Genomic DNA, 14,099 nt, shown 5'->3' with positions numbered 1-14,099 from the left:
TAATTTGAAAATTTAGCCTAAAGGGCTCATTTCTTGCCCCCAAACTCCTGCTAACTGCCTTCCCACAGTCCCGGACAGTTTTTCAACCAAAGTCTACCAAACAGTCAAAGGATAAGCCCAGAGGCAGAGCAAGATGGCGGGATGGAAGTCTCCCCCGCAAGGACAATAACTATCTACACAGAGAAAAGCTTCATAAGAACCAAAAATCAGGTGAGCCCTCATAGTACCTATTTTAACTTCATATTGCTGAAAGAGCACTGAAGAACCAGAAAAAACAGTTTGGAATTGCCAAAGCCACCCACCCCCGCCAGCAGGAGAGCATCTCTGGGCGCTGCAGGAGGGAGAACACAGCATTGAGAGGCATTGAACTCAGCACTGTCCTGTTACAGCAAAAAGGAAAACCAGACCAAACGCAGCTGACACCAGCCCAGCCCACGGAAGGAGCGTTTAAACCAGTCCGAGTCAGAGAGGACTCTCCGGTATCAGTGGTCAGAACTTAAGTGCCTCCAAACCTCGCCACCGAGGGCTATAGCGCTCTGTGTCTCCAAGCAAACTTGAAAGACAGTCCAGGCCCTAAGGACTGCAACTCTAGGTGAGTTCCAGTGCTGAGCGAGGCCCAATGACAGTGGACTGGGGAGGGCACACAACATACCGAGACACCAGCTGGGGCAGCCAAGGGAGAGCTGGCACCACCTCTCCTCTAACGCCAGGCTGCACAGCTCACGGCTCCAAAGAGACCCCTTCCTTCCACTTGAGGAAGAGAGAGGGAAGAGTGGGGGGAACTTTGTCTCGCATCTAGGACACCAGCTCAGTTACAGCAGGAAGGGGCACCTGTGAGTAGGGGGGCCCTCATTCTAGGCCCTAGCTCCCAGATGACATTTCTAGACACAACCTGGGCCAGAAGGGAACCTGCTGCCCTGAAGGAAAGGACCTAGTCTCGGCAGCATTCATCACCTGCTAACTGGAGAGCCCTGAATAACCAGCAATGATACCCAGGTACTATGTCGAGGGCCTTGGATGAGACTTACTGGCTTCAGGTGACATTCAGCACATTCCCAGCTGTGGTGACTACGGGGCAAAACTCCTTCTGCTTGAGAAAAGCAGAGGGAACATAAAGGGGACTTTGTCTTGCACCTTAGGTGCCAGCATGGCGAAAGTTGGGTAGAGCACCAAGCAAGCTCTCGGGGTCCCTGCCATGACCTGACTCTTGAATGGCATTTCTGGACCTGCCCTGGGCCAGAGGGGAGCCCATTTTCCTGAAGGGTGAGTCCCATCTGAAGGGTGAGTCCCAGGCCAGGCAGCAGTCAAGACCAGCTGACTTAAGACACCTTGGACCCTAAGGGAACATCAGCACTAGTCTGTCAGTACTCCTTGTGGCCTGGGGTGGCTACTGGGTGAGGCTCCTCTGTCTTTGGAAAGAAGAAGGAAGACTGGGAAGGACTATGTCTTGTGATTTGAGTGCTAGCTCAGCCACAATACAACAGAACACCAGGTAGACTTAGTTTATCACTAAGGTTTATCACTCTAGTCTCTGACTCCCAGATGGCACTTCTTGACCCACCTGGGGCCTGGGGGACCTTGCCACCCTGAAGGGAAGGACACAGGCCTGGCTGGTTATGTGACCTGCTGATTGTGGAGCCCCAGAGCCCTGAGTGAACAAAAGCAGTAACCAGGGAGTGGTTACAGCAGGCCTTGGGCAAGATCCAGTGCTGTGCTGGCTTCAGGTCTGACCCAGCACAGTCATAGTGGTGGTGCCTACAGGGGTGCTTGTGTCACTCCACCCCCAGCTTTAGGTGGCTTAGAACAGAGAGAGAGAGAGAGAGAGAGAGTCTGTATATTTAGGAGAATGTAAGGGAAGAGAACAAGAGTCTGCCTGGTAATCCAGAGAATTCTTCCAGATTTAGTCTAAGACTATCAAAGTACTACCTCTATGAGTCTGCAGGAACTGTAGCATCACTGGGCTTGGGGTGCCCCCTAAAGCAGATACAACATAGATCATAACACCCAAGTCCTTTCAAATATCTGGAATGCCTTCCCAAGAGGGACAGGTACAAACAAGCCCAGAGAGTAAAGACAACAATAAATACCCAACTCTTCAATGCCCAGACACTGAAGTATATCAGCTAGCATCAACACAACCCAGGAAAGCATGACCTCACCAAATGAACTAAATAAGGCACCAGGGATCAATCGTGGCAAAAGAGAGATATGTGACCTTTCAGACAGAGAATTCAAAATTAGCTGTATTGAGGAAAGTCAAAGAAAATCAAGAAAACACAGAGAAGGAATTCAGAATTCCATCAGATGAATTTAACAAAGAGATTGAAATAATTTTTAAAAAATCAAGCAGAAACTCTGGAACTGAAAAATGCAATTGCCATACTGACGAATGAATCAGAGTCCTTTAATAGCAAAATTGATCAAAGAAGAAAGAGTGAGCTTGAAAACCCCCTATTAAAAAATATAGTCAGAGGAAAAAACCAGAGTGCTGCTTCTCCTCCAAAGGATCGCAGCTCCTCACCAGCAACGGAACAAAGCTGGATGGAGAATGACTTTGATGAGCTGACAGAAGTAGGCTTCAGAAGGTCGGTAATAACAAACTTCTCCAAGCTAAAGGGGGATGTTCGAATCCATTGCAAAGAAGCTAAAAACCTTGAAAAAAGATTAGACGAATGGCACCTAGAATAAACGGTGTAGAAAAAACCTTAAATGACCTGAAGGAGCTAAAAACCATGGCATGAGAACTACGTGATGCATGCACAAGCTTTAGTAGACAATTCGATCAACTGGAAGAAAGGGTATCAGTGATTGAAGGTCAAATTAATGAAATGAAGCGAGAAGAGAAGTTTAGAGAAAAAAGAGTAAAAAGAAATGAACAAAGCCTTCATGAGATATTGGACTATGTGAAAAGACCAAATCTACATTTGACTGGTGTACCTGAAAGTGACGGGCAGAATGGAACCAAACTGGAAAACACCTTTCAGGATATTATCCAGGAGAACTTCCCCAACCTAGCAAGGCAGGACAACATTCAAATTCAGGAAATACAAAGAACACCGCAAAGATACTCCTTGAGAAGAGCAACTCCAAGGTACATAATTGTCAAATTCACCAAGGTTGAAATGAAGGAAAAAATGTTAAGGGCAGCCAGAGATAAAGGTCAAGTTACCCACAAAGGGAAGCCCATCAGACTAACAGCGGACCTCTCGGCAGAAACTCTACAAGCCAGAAGAGAGTGGGGGCCAATATTCAACATTCTTAAAGAAAATAATTTTCAACCCAGAATTTCATATCCAGCCAAACTAAGCTTCATAAGTGAAGGATAAATAAAATCCTTTACAGACAAGCAAATGCTGAGAGATTTTATCACCACCAGGCCTTCCTTACAAGAGCACTAAACGAGGAAGCACTAAATGAGGAAAGCACTAAACGAGGAAAGGAACAACCAGTATCAGCCACTGCAAAAGCATGCCAAATTGTAAAGACCATGGATGCTAGGAAGAAACCGCATGAACTAACAGGCAAAATAACCAGCTAACATCATAATGACAGGATCAAATTCACATATAACAATATTAACCTTAAATGTAAATGGGCTAAATGCCCCCAGTTAAAAGACATAGACTGGCAAATTGGATAAAGAGTCAAGACCCATCAGTGTGCTGTATTCAGGAGACCCATCTCACATGCAGAGACACACATAGGCTCAAAATAAAGGGATGGAGGAAGATCTACCAAGCAAATGGAAAGCAAAAAAAAAGCAGGGGTTGCAATCCTGGTGAGAGAGGGAATGCCCTCTCTCACCACTCCTATTCAATGTAGTGTTGGAAGTTCTGGCCAGGGCAATTAGGCAAGAGAGAGAAATAAAGGGTATTCAATTAGCAAAAGAGGAGGTCAAATTGTCCTGATAAAACAGACTTTAAACCAACAAACATCAAGAGACAAAGAAGGCCATTACATAATGGTAAAGGGATTAATTCAACAAAAAGAGCTAACTGTCCTAAATATATATGCACCCAATGCAGGAGCACCTAGATTCATAAAGCAAGTCCTTAGAGACCTACAAAGAGGCTTAGACTCCCACACAATAATAATGGGAGACTTTAACACCCCACTGTCAATATTAGACAGATCAATGAGACAGAAGGTTAACAAGGATATCCAGGACTTGAACTCAGCTCTGCACCAAGCAGACCTAACAGACATCTACAGAACTCTCTACCCCAAATCAACAGAATACACATTCTTCCCAGCACAACATCGCACTTATTCCAAAATTGACCACATAGTTGGAAGTAAAGCACTCCTCAGCAAATGTAAAAGAACAGAAATCATAACAAACTGTCTCTCAGACCACAGTGCAATCAAATTAGAATGCAGGATTAAGAAACTCACTCAAAACTGCTCAACTACATGGAAACTGAACAACCTGCTCCTGAATGACTACTGGGTAAATAACGAAATGAAAGCATAAATAAAGACGTTCTTTGAAACCAATGAGAACAAAGACACAACCTACTAGAATCTCTGGGACACATTTAAAGCAGTGTATTAGTGTATTAGATGGAAATTTATAGCACTAAATGCTCACAAGAGAAAGCAGGAAAGATCTAAAATCGACACCCTAACATCACAGTTAAAAGAACTAGAGAACTAGAGAAGCAAGAGCAAACAAATTCAAAAGCTAGAAGAAGGCAAGAAATAACTAAGATTAGAGCAGAACTGAAGGAGATAGAGAAACAAAAAACCCTTCAGAACTGGTTTTTTGACAAGATAAACAAAACAGACCACTAGCAAGACTAATAAAGAAGAAAAGAGAGAAGAATCAAATAGATGCAATAAAAATGACAAAGGGGATATCACCACAGATCCTACAGAAATACAAACTACCATCAGAGAATACTATAAACACTTCTATGCAAATAAACTGGAAAATCTAGAAGAAATGGATAAATTCCTGGACACATACACCCCCCCAAGACTAAACCAGGAAGACATTGAATCCCTGAATAGACCAATAACAGGCTCTGAAATTGAAGCAATAATTAATAGCCTACCAACCAAAAAAAGTCCAGGACCACATGGATTCACAGCCGAATTCTACCAGAGGTACAAAGAGGAGCTGGAACCATTCCTTCTGAAACTATTTCAAACAATAGAAAAAGAGGGAATCCTCCCTAACTCATTTTATGAGGCCAGCATCATCCTGATAACAAAGCTTGGCAGAGACACAACAAAAAAAGAGAATTTTAGACCAATATTCCTGACGAACATCAATGCAAAAATCCTCGATAAAATACTGGCAAACTGAATCCAGCAGTACATCAAAAAGCTTATCCACCAAGATCAAGTTGGCTTCATCCCTGGGATGCAAGACTGGGGTTCAACATATGCAAATCAATAAATGTAATCCATCACATAAGCAGAACCAAAGACAAAAACCACATGATTATCTCAATAGATGCAGAAAAGGCCTTCAACAAAATTCAACAGCCCTTCATGCTAAAAACTCTCAATAAACTAGGTATTGATGGGATGTATCTCAAAATAATAAGAGCTATTTATGACAAACCCACTGCCAATATCATACTGAATGGGCAAAAACTGAAAGTATTCCCTTTGAAAACTGGCACAAGACAGGGATGCCCTCTCTCACCACTCCTATTCAACGTAGTGTTGGAAGTTCTGGCCACGGCAATCAGGCAAGAGAAAGAAATAAAGGGTATTCAATTAGGAAAAGAGGAAGTCAAATTGTCCCTGTTTGCAAATGACATGATTGTATATTTAGAAAACCCCATTGTCTTAGCCCAAAATCTCCTTAAGCTGATAAGCAACTTCAGCAAAGTCTCAGGATACAAAATCAATGTGCAAAAATCACAAGCATTCCTATACACCAATAACAGACAAAGAGAGAGCCAAATCATGAGTGAACTCCCATTCACACTTGATTCAAAGAGAATAAAATACCTAGGAATGCAACTTACAAGGGATGTGAAGGACCTCTTCAAGGAGAACTACAAACCACTGCTCAATGAAATAAAAGAGGACACAAACAAATGCAAGAACATTCCATGCTCATGGACAGGAAGAATCAATATCATGAAAATGGCCATACTGCCCAAGGTAATTTATAGATTCAATGCTATCCCCATCAAGCTACCAATAACTTTCTTCACAGAATTGGAAAAAACTACTTTAAAGTTCATATGGAACCAAAAAAGAGCCTGCATTGCCAAGACAATCCTAAGCAAAAAGAACAAAGCTGGAGGCATCAGGCTACCTGACTTCAAACTATACAACAAGGCTGCAGTAACCAAAACAGCACGGTACTGGTACCAAAACACATATAGACCAATGGAACAGAACAGAGGCCTCAGAAATAACACCACACATCCACAACCATCTGATCTTTGACAAACCTGACAAAAACAAGAAACGGGGAAAGGATTCCCTATTTAATAAATGGTGCTGGGAAAACTGGCTAGCCATATGTGGAAAGCTGAAACTGGATCCTTTCCTTACACCTTATACAAAAATTAATTCAAGATGGATTAAAGACTTAAATGTTAGACCTAAAACCATAAAAACCCCAGAAGAAAACCTAGGCAGTACCATCCAGGACATAGGCATGGGCAAGGACTTCATGACTAAAACACCAAAAGCAATGGCAATAAAAGCCAAAATAGACAAATGGGATCTAATTAAACTAAAGAGCTTCTGCATAGCAAAAGAAACTGCCATCAGAGTGAACAGGCAACCTATGGAATGGGAGAAAATTTTTACAATCTACCCATCTGACAAAGTGCTAATACCCAGAATCTACAAAGAATTTAAACAAATTTACAAGAAAAAAAAACCCCATCAAAAAGTGAGCAACCCCATCAAAAAGTGAGCAAACAGCCGGGCGCGGTGGCTCAAGCCTGTAATCCCAGCACTTTGGGAGGCCGAGATGGGCGGATCACGAGGTCAGGAGATCGAGACCATCCTGGCTAACACGGTGAAACCCCATCTCTACTAAGAAATACAAAAAATAGCTGGGTGAGGTGGCAGCGCCTGTAGTCCCAGCTACTCGGGAGGCTGAGGCCGGAGAATGGCGTGAACCCGGGAGGCGGAGCTTGCAGTGAGCTGAGATCCGGCCACTGCACTCCAGCCTGGGCTACAGAGCGAGACTCCATCTCAAAAAAAAAAAAAAAAAAAAAAAAAAGTGAGCAAACAACCCCATCAAAAAGTGAGCAAAAGATATGAACAGACACTTTACAAAAGAAGATATTTATCCAGCCAACAGACACATGAAAAAATGCTTATCATCACTGGTCATCAGAGAAACGCAAATCAAAATCACAATGAGATACCATCTCATGCCAGTTAGAATGGTATCATTAAAAAGTCAGGAAACAACAGGTGCTGGAGAGGATGTGGAGAAATAGGGATGCTTTTACACTGTTGGTGGGAGTGTGAATGAGTTCAACCATTGTGGAAGACGGTGTGGTGATTCCTCAAGGATCTAGAAGTAGAAATACCATTTGACCCAGTGATCCCATTACTGGGTATATACCCAAAGGATTATAAATCATGCTACTATAAGGACACATGCACACGTATGTTTATTGCAGCACTATTCACAATAGCAAAGACTTGGAACCAACCCAAATGTCCATCAATGATAGACTGAATTAAGAAAATGTGGCACATATACACCATGGAATACTATGCAGCCATTAAAAAGGATGAGTTTATGTCCTTTGTAGGTACATGGATGAAGGTGCAAACCACCATTCTGAGCAAACTATCGCAAGGACAGAAAACCAAACACCACATGTTCTCACTCACAGGTGGGAATTGAACAATGAGATCACTTGGACACAGGGTGGGGAACATCACACATTGGGGCCTGTCATGGGGTGGGGGGATGGGAGAAGGATAGCATTAGGAGAAATACCTAATGTAAATGACGAATTAATGAGTGCAGCAAACTACCATGGCACATGTATACCTATGTAACAAACCTGCACGTTGTGCACAGGTACCCTAGAACTTAAAGTATGTGTGTGTGTGTATATATATATATATAAAGTAAACAGGTTTTCAAAGCTCTCTACATGCAAACTTATACAATTATCCCTTTAATTTTTATCTTCATATATATATACATGATCTACTTGTTTCTGAGTATAAATAAAACTATATATTCTTGACAAAATATATATATATGTATATAGTCAGAGGAGACAAAAGAAAGAAAAACGATGAAACATGCCTATAGGATCTAGAAAATAGCCTCAAAAGGGCACCTCTAAGAGTTATTGGCCTTAAAGAGGAAGTCAAGTAAGAGATAGGTATAGACAGTTTATTCAATGGGATAATAGCAGAGAACTTCTCAAACCTAGAGAAAAATATCAACATCCAAGTACAAGAAGGTTATAGAACACTAAGCAGATTTGACTCAAACAACATGATATGGCTTGGGTCTGTGTTCCTGCCCAAATCTCATGTCAAATTGTAATCCCCAATGTTGGAAGAGGGGCCTTGTGGGAGGTGATTGGCTCATGGGGCCAGATTTACCCCTTGCTGTTCTTGTAATAGTGAGTGAGTTCTCATGAGATCTGGTTGTTTATAAAAGTATGTAGCAGCTGCCCCTTCACTCTCTCTTCCTCCTTCTCAGGCCATGCAAGATGTGTCTGCTTCCCCTCTGTCTTCTGCCATGATTGTGAGTTTCCTGAGGCCCCCCCAAACATGCTTCCTGTACAGCCTGTGGAACTGTGCTGTGAGTCAACTTTTTTTTTTTTTTGAGATGGAGTTTCGCTCTTGTTGCCCAGGCTGGAGCGCAATGGCACGATCTCAGCTCACTGCAATCTCTGTATCCCGGGTTCAAGTGATTGTCCTAACTCAGCCTCCTGAGTAGCTGGGATTACAGGCATGCACTACCACGCCCAGCTAATTCTGTATTTTTAGTAGAGATGGGGTTTCTTCATGTTGGCCAAGCTGGTCTTGAACTCCCAACCTCAGGTGATCTGCCCACCTCCACCTCCCAAAGTGCTGGGATTAGAGGCATGAGCCACCACACCCAGCCTAAACCTCTTTTCTTTATAACTTACCCAGTCTCAGTTAGTTCTTTATAGCAGTACAAGAATGGACTAATACAGAAGACAACCTATAGGCATATAATAATCAAACTCACAAAGGTAAAGGATTAAAAAAGGATCCAAAAAGCAGCAAAAGAAAAGAAACAAATAACATACAATGGAGCTCTAATACACCTAGCAGCAGATTTTTCAGTGGAAAACCTTACATGCCAGGAGAGAGTGGCATGACATACTGAAAAGTACTGAAGGAAAAAAACTTTCACTTAGAGTAGTATATCTGGTGAAAATCTCCTTCAAGCATGGAGGAGAAATACTTCCCCAGACAAACAAAAGCTGAAGGATTTCATCAATAGCAGACCTGTCCTACAAGAAACACTAAAAGGAGTACTTCGGTCAGAAAGAAAAAGACATTAATGAACAATAAATAATCACCTGAAGGTATAAAACTCACTGGTAATAGGAAGCACACAGAAAACACAAAATATTACAACACTTTACCGGTGGTGTGTAAACTGCCTCATTCTAAGTAGGAAGACTGAACAATGAACCAATCAAAAATAATAACTACAACAACTTTTTATGACACAGTACAATAAGATATAAATACAAACATCAAAAAGTTAAAAAATGGGGGGACAGAAGTAAGGCACAGAGTTTTTAATTAGTTTTCTTTTTGCTTGTTTCTTTACACCAATAGCCTTCAGTTGTTATCGGATTAAAATAATGCGTTATAAGGTAGTATTTGCAAGCCTCGTTGTAACCTCAAAAAAAAAAAACAAAAAAAAAAACAACTTACAATGGATGCACAAAAAATAAAAAGCAAGAAACTAGGCCAGTGCAGTGGCTCACGCCTGTAATCCTAGCACTTTGGGAGGCCAAGGAGGGTGGATCACAAGGTCAGGAGATCAAGACCATCCTGGCTAACACGGTGAAACCCTGTCTCTACTAAATATACAAAAAATTAGCCAGGCGTGGTGGTGGGTGCCTGCAGTCCCAGCTACTCAGGAGACTGAGGCAGGAGAATGGTATGAACCCAGGAGGTGGAGCTTGCAGTGAGCAGAGATTGTACCACTGCACTCCAGCCTGAGTGACAGAGTGAGACTCTGTCTCAAAAAAAAAAAAAAAAAAGCAAGAAACTAATTAAATCATATCACCAGAGAAAATCACCATCCCTAGAGCAAGATAGGAAGGAAAGAAAGAAGAGGAAGATAAGACAATAAAACAACTAGAAAACATATAACAAAATGGCAGGAGTAAGTCCTTATCAATAATAACATTGAATGTAAGTGGACTAAATTCCCTAATCAAAAGACATAGACTGGCTGAATTGATGAAAAAAACAAGACGCATTGATCTGTTGCCTACAATAAAGACACTTTACTTGTAAAGACACACATAGACTGAAAATAAACGGATGGAAAAAGATATTCCATGCCAATGGAAACCAAAAAAGAGCAGGAGTTGCTATACTTATATCAGACAAAACAGTTTTCAAGACAAACTATGGCCAGGCATGGTGGCTCATGCCTGTAATCCCAGCACTTTGGGAGGCCGAGGCCGGTGGATCACCTGAGGTTAGGAGTTCAAGACCAGCCTGGCCAACATGGTGAAACTCTGTCTCTACTAAAAATACAAAAATTAGCCAGGCAGCAGGCACCTGTAATCCCAGTTACTCAGGAGGCTGAGGCAGGAGAGTCATTTGAACCGGGTAGGCAGAGGTTGCAGTGAGCAGAGGTCACACCACTGCACTCCAGCCTGGGCGACAGAGTGAGACTGTGTTTAAAAAAAAAAAAAAAAAAAAAAAAAAAAAATTCAATGCAACTCATTAAAAGAGGAACGCAATTTTGGTATCAGGCAATTCAGGACTATTTTTGCAACTTGTATAATTATTAGAGTCTCCTCTTTGCCTCAAAATACTGAATAGAAGTCCAACTTTTGTGTATGTAATCTTGTAAATGAATGTGCTGACTGAGGATGTGATAGCAGTAGATAAACACTTGACAACCAGCCTCTGGGGTGCATAGACTGTGTCTGCTTTATAGAAGGCTGTGAGGACAGCTCCTCATCACAGTGCCTGGTCCGTAACCGGATCTAACTGGACATTTGTTAATGAATGTGTTAAATGACGATTTCCAAGGGTCTATCTCCCAGATGAAGACATTAGCATCACTGATCAAAAAGGATCATTGGGATGACCAAATTGGCCGAATCAATCTTATTAATGGTGTAGAAAAGAGTGATTAAGAAAGTTGGGGATAAAAAGGATAGATTTTGACAATGAAATTTTGATTTTATTATTTAAATGACAAGTGTAAGGTTTTGTAATAAAAAAGATATTAAGTTGATCATACTTCTCATTTTAGACTGTTATTCACTTAAATCAGCTTTATATGTGTGAGAATACATTTTCAACCTGTAAATTAAACATAAATGATCAAGAAATCATGGATTCTAATAAAATAATAGTTATGGAATTTAGAACTGGAATAAATTTAAATCCAATCTAGCCCCTTTACTTATTGTACGCTCAACAGTGTAATAACTAGGTTAAGGTCATATGGTTATAGAAATAAAAAGGGCTAGAATCCCTAATTTCCTGTTGTTTCTTTAAATGTTTTATGCTCACAGTGTTTTATTGGTAAAGTGCTTTTTATAGTAGGACAGAAGTTCCTATTGTAATATTCTCTGAGACCACTAGGTGTCATCTTAGAACTATTATTAGAGTTCACTTAGTGCTGGTCTTCCACTAATGGGAACAATGTAATGGCACTTTCAGAGAGTTTGGGGTTTTCTCCAAGTTAAATGAGGATGATAGTACCTACTTCACAGAATTTTGGGAATCGTATATGAGACTCTTGAAGATGACATGAGATACCATGAGTAAAACACTGAGAACTCATGAGCTACCATGAGTAAAAACACAGACGACATGAGATACAATGGGTAAGACACTGAGAACACTGAAGAACGCCCTCCGTAATTTTTCAGCTGGCGGTGACTCCCGTGTCGCCGCTGCCGGGGGTGGACCTCAGCCAGCGGTCCGGGCCCTGGAGCCTTCAGCAAGTGGATGAGCAGCCGCAGCACCCGCTGCATGTCACCTGCACGGGGTGGCGGTGGACGAGCGGGGCACAGTGCTGACCCCACCCAGGTGAAGAACAGACCCACCAGCATTTCGTGGGTTGTTCTTGATTCAGGGAAACTCTACACCTGGGTCTTGACAGGCCCGGATGCTCCCAGCAGGAAGGACCCCCAATACAGGGAATGGCATCATTTCCTGGTGGTCCACCTGAAAGGCAGTGACATCAGCAGCGGCACAGTCCTCTCCAGATTATGTGGGCTCGGGGCCTCCAGGGGGCACAGGCCGCTGAAGTGTGACGAGCCCACCCTCAGCAACCGATCCGGAGACCACCGTGGCAAATTCAAGGTGTCGTCCCTCCGTAAAGAGTACGCGCTCGGGACGGCACGTGTTACCAGGCCGAGTGGGACGACTATGTGCTCAAACTGTACCAGCAGCTGTCTGGGAAGTAGGGGGTGGTAGCTCGGGGACCTGAACCGTCCCAGAGGCCCCCAGCTGTGTTCTCCAGGTCAGTGGTGCATGGTCAATAGCTTTCTCCTCTTCCTGCTCCCCTTTGGACAGACAAGACGCGAGCACTGAGGTGGTGGCTCAGGGCGACTTTTCCCGCTGCCTGGCCTTTATCATTCTAGTCACTCACTCTGGTTTATGTTTTGATCAAATTTGAACTTCGTTTTGGGGGATATTTTGGTGTATGATGGGGTCATCAAATTGTTAATATGAAAATAGCAACCCAGAATTTAAAGAAAAAATTAGGCAGAAATAGACCAGGTCTACAGTAATAGAGTAAAGCATCAAAGAATCTTTAAGGGAGGTTAAAGACAAAACAAAACAAAAAGCATTGGTCGCCTCTGCCTTTGTGATCCTGAGACCAGAACTGTACACAGTGTGTTTTTATGGCACCGTCGCTAGACAACCAGAGGCTGGCACTGAGGTTCAGCCCCAACACGGGCCTCTCAGATGCCTTGACAGGCGTCAGTATCACTCTGGTTCCTTTAGAGAGCGATCCGGAAAGAGGAGTGGGGAGAGTGGCTTTGCGGTTGTTGGGGCATGGCCCTCTAGATGGGCAGCAGTGCTAGCTGACAGCTTATCAGGAATCCCTACATCTGTGTCTGTTAAATTGATTGTTCTTCATGGAGGTAAGAAAAGCTGGTCTGGAGCTGCTGAATGTTGTGTTAATTCTGCTGTTTGCTTATAGTTGAATAAAAATAAAAACCCTGATTGAAAAATCATCATCATCATAATTTTTCAGCTGTCACTACTTATTCATTGTCAGACCTTACCCATCATCTATTCTGAAGAAAGGCAAGAGAAATAAAATAATTTTATAATGGATGTGTCAAAATGATGAATTTTGCTGCAACAGAAGGGACCAGGCACGGTGGCTCACTCCTGTAATCCCAACACTTTGGGAGGCCAAGGCGGGCAGATCACCAGTTCAGGAGATCTGGACCATCCTGGCTAACATGGTGAAAACCCACCTCTACTAAAAATACAAACAATTAGCCTAGTGTGGTGGCACGCGCCTGTAGTCCCAGCTACTCAGGAGGCTGAGGCAGGAGAATGATTTGAACCTGGGAGGCTGAGGTTGCAGTGAGCCGAGATCGCACCACTGCACCCCAGCCTGGGCAACAGAGTGAGACTCCATCTCAAAAAAAAAAGCTACAGGAACATCTTAATGACCAGTGAGTGACCAAGGATGTCTCAAGATAAATTCTATTGAATGATGGGGTTTTGGATTCCAAAGAAAAAAGCAAACCCCACAGGCTTTGGTGGCTGATGGCTCCCAGTCTGAATCTCAGCACCATACCAGGAAATGCGCTGAAGACAACAATGTGCATAGAGAATAGCCTTGTTAGAAAGAGTAGATGAGTCAAGGCTGAGATGTGCTCAGGACAGTGCTCAGTAAATCCTAGTTATGTGACCTTGGACAAATTATTTAA

General features: G+C 42.7%; 1 protein-coding gene and 1 pseudogene across 1 annotated transcript in view; one reads left to right on the top strand and one right to left on the bottom strand.

Annotated features, from left to right (window-relative positions):
• The window catches only part of AK7 (adenylate kinase 7), a 97,929-nt gene that overhangs the window by 53,696 nt on the left and 30,134 nt on the right, over positions 1 to 14,099 (bottom strand). The window lies entirely within an intron of this gene.
• LOC106999558 (phosphatidylethanolamine-binding protein 1 pseudogene) lies at positions 142 to 12,611 on the top strand (annotated as a pseudogene).

Source organism: Macaca mulatta, chromosome 7, assembly GCF_049350105.2.
Source record: "Macaca mulatta isolate MMU2019108-1 chromosome 7, T2T-MMU8v2.0, whole genome shotgun sequence".
Lineage (NCBI taxonomy): Eukaryota > Metazoa > Chordata > Mammalia > Primates > Cercopithecidae > Macaca > Macaca mulatta.
This window is presented reverse-complemented; position numbering and strand designations above follow the sequence as displayed.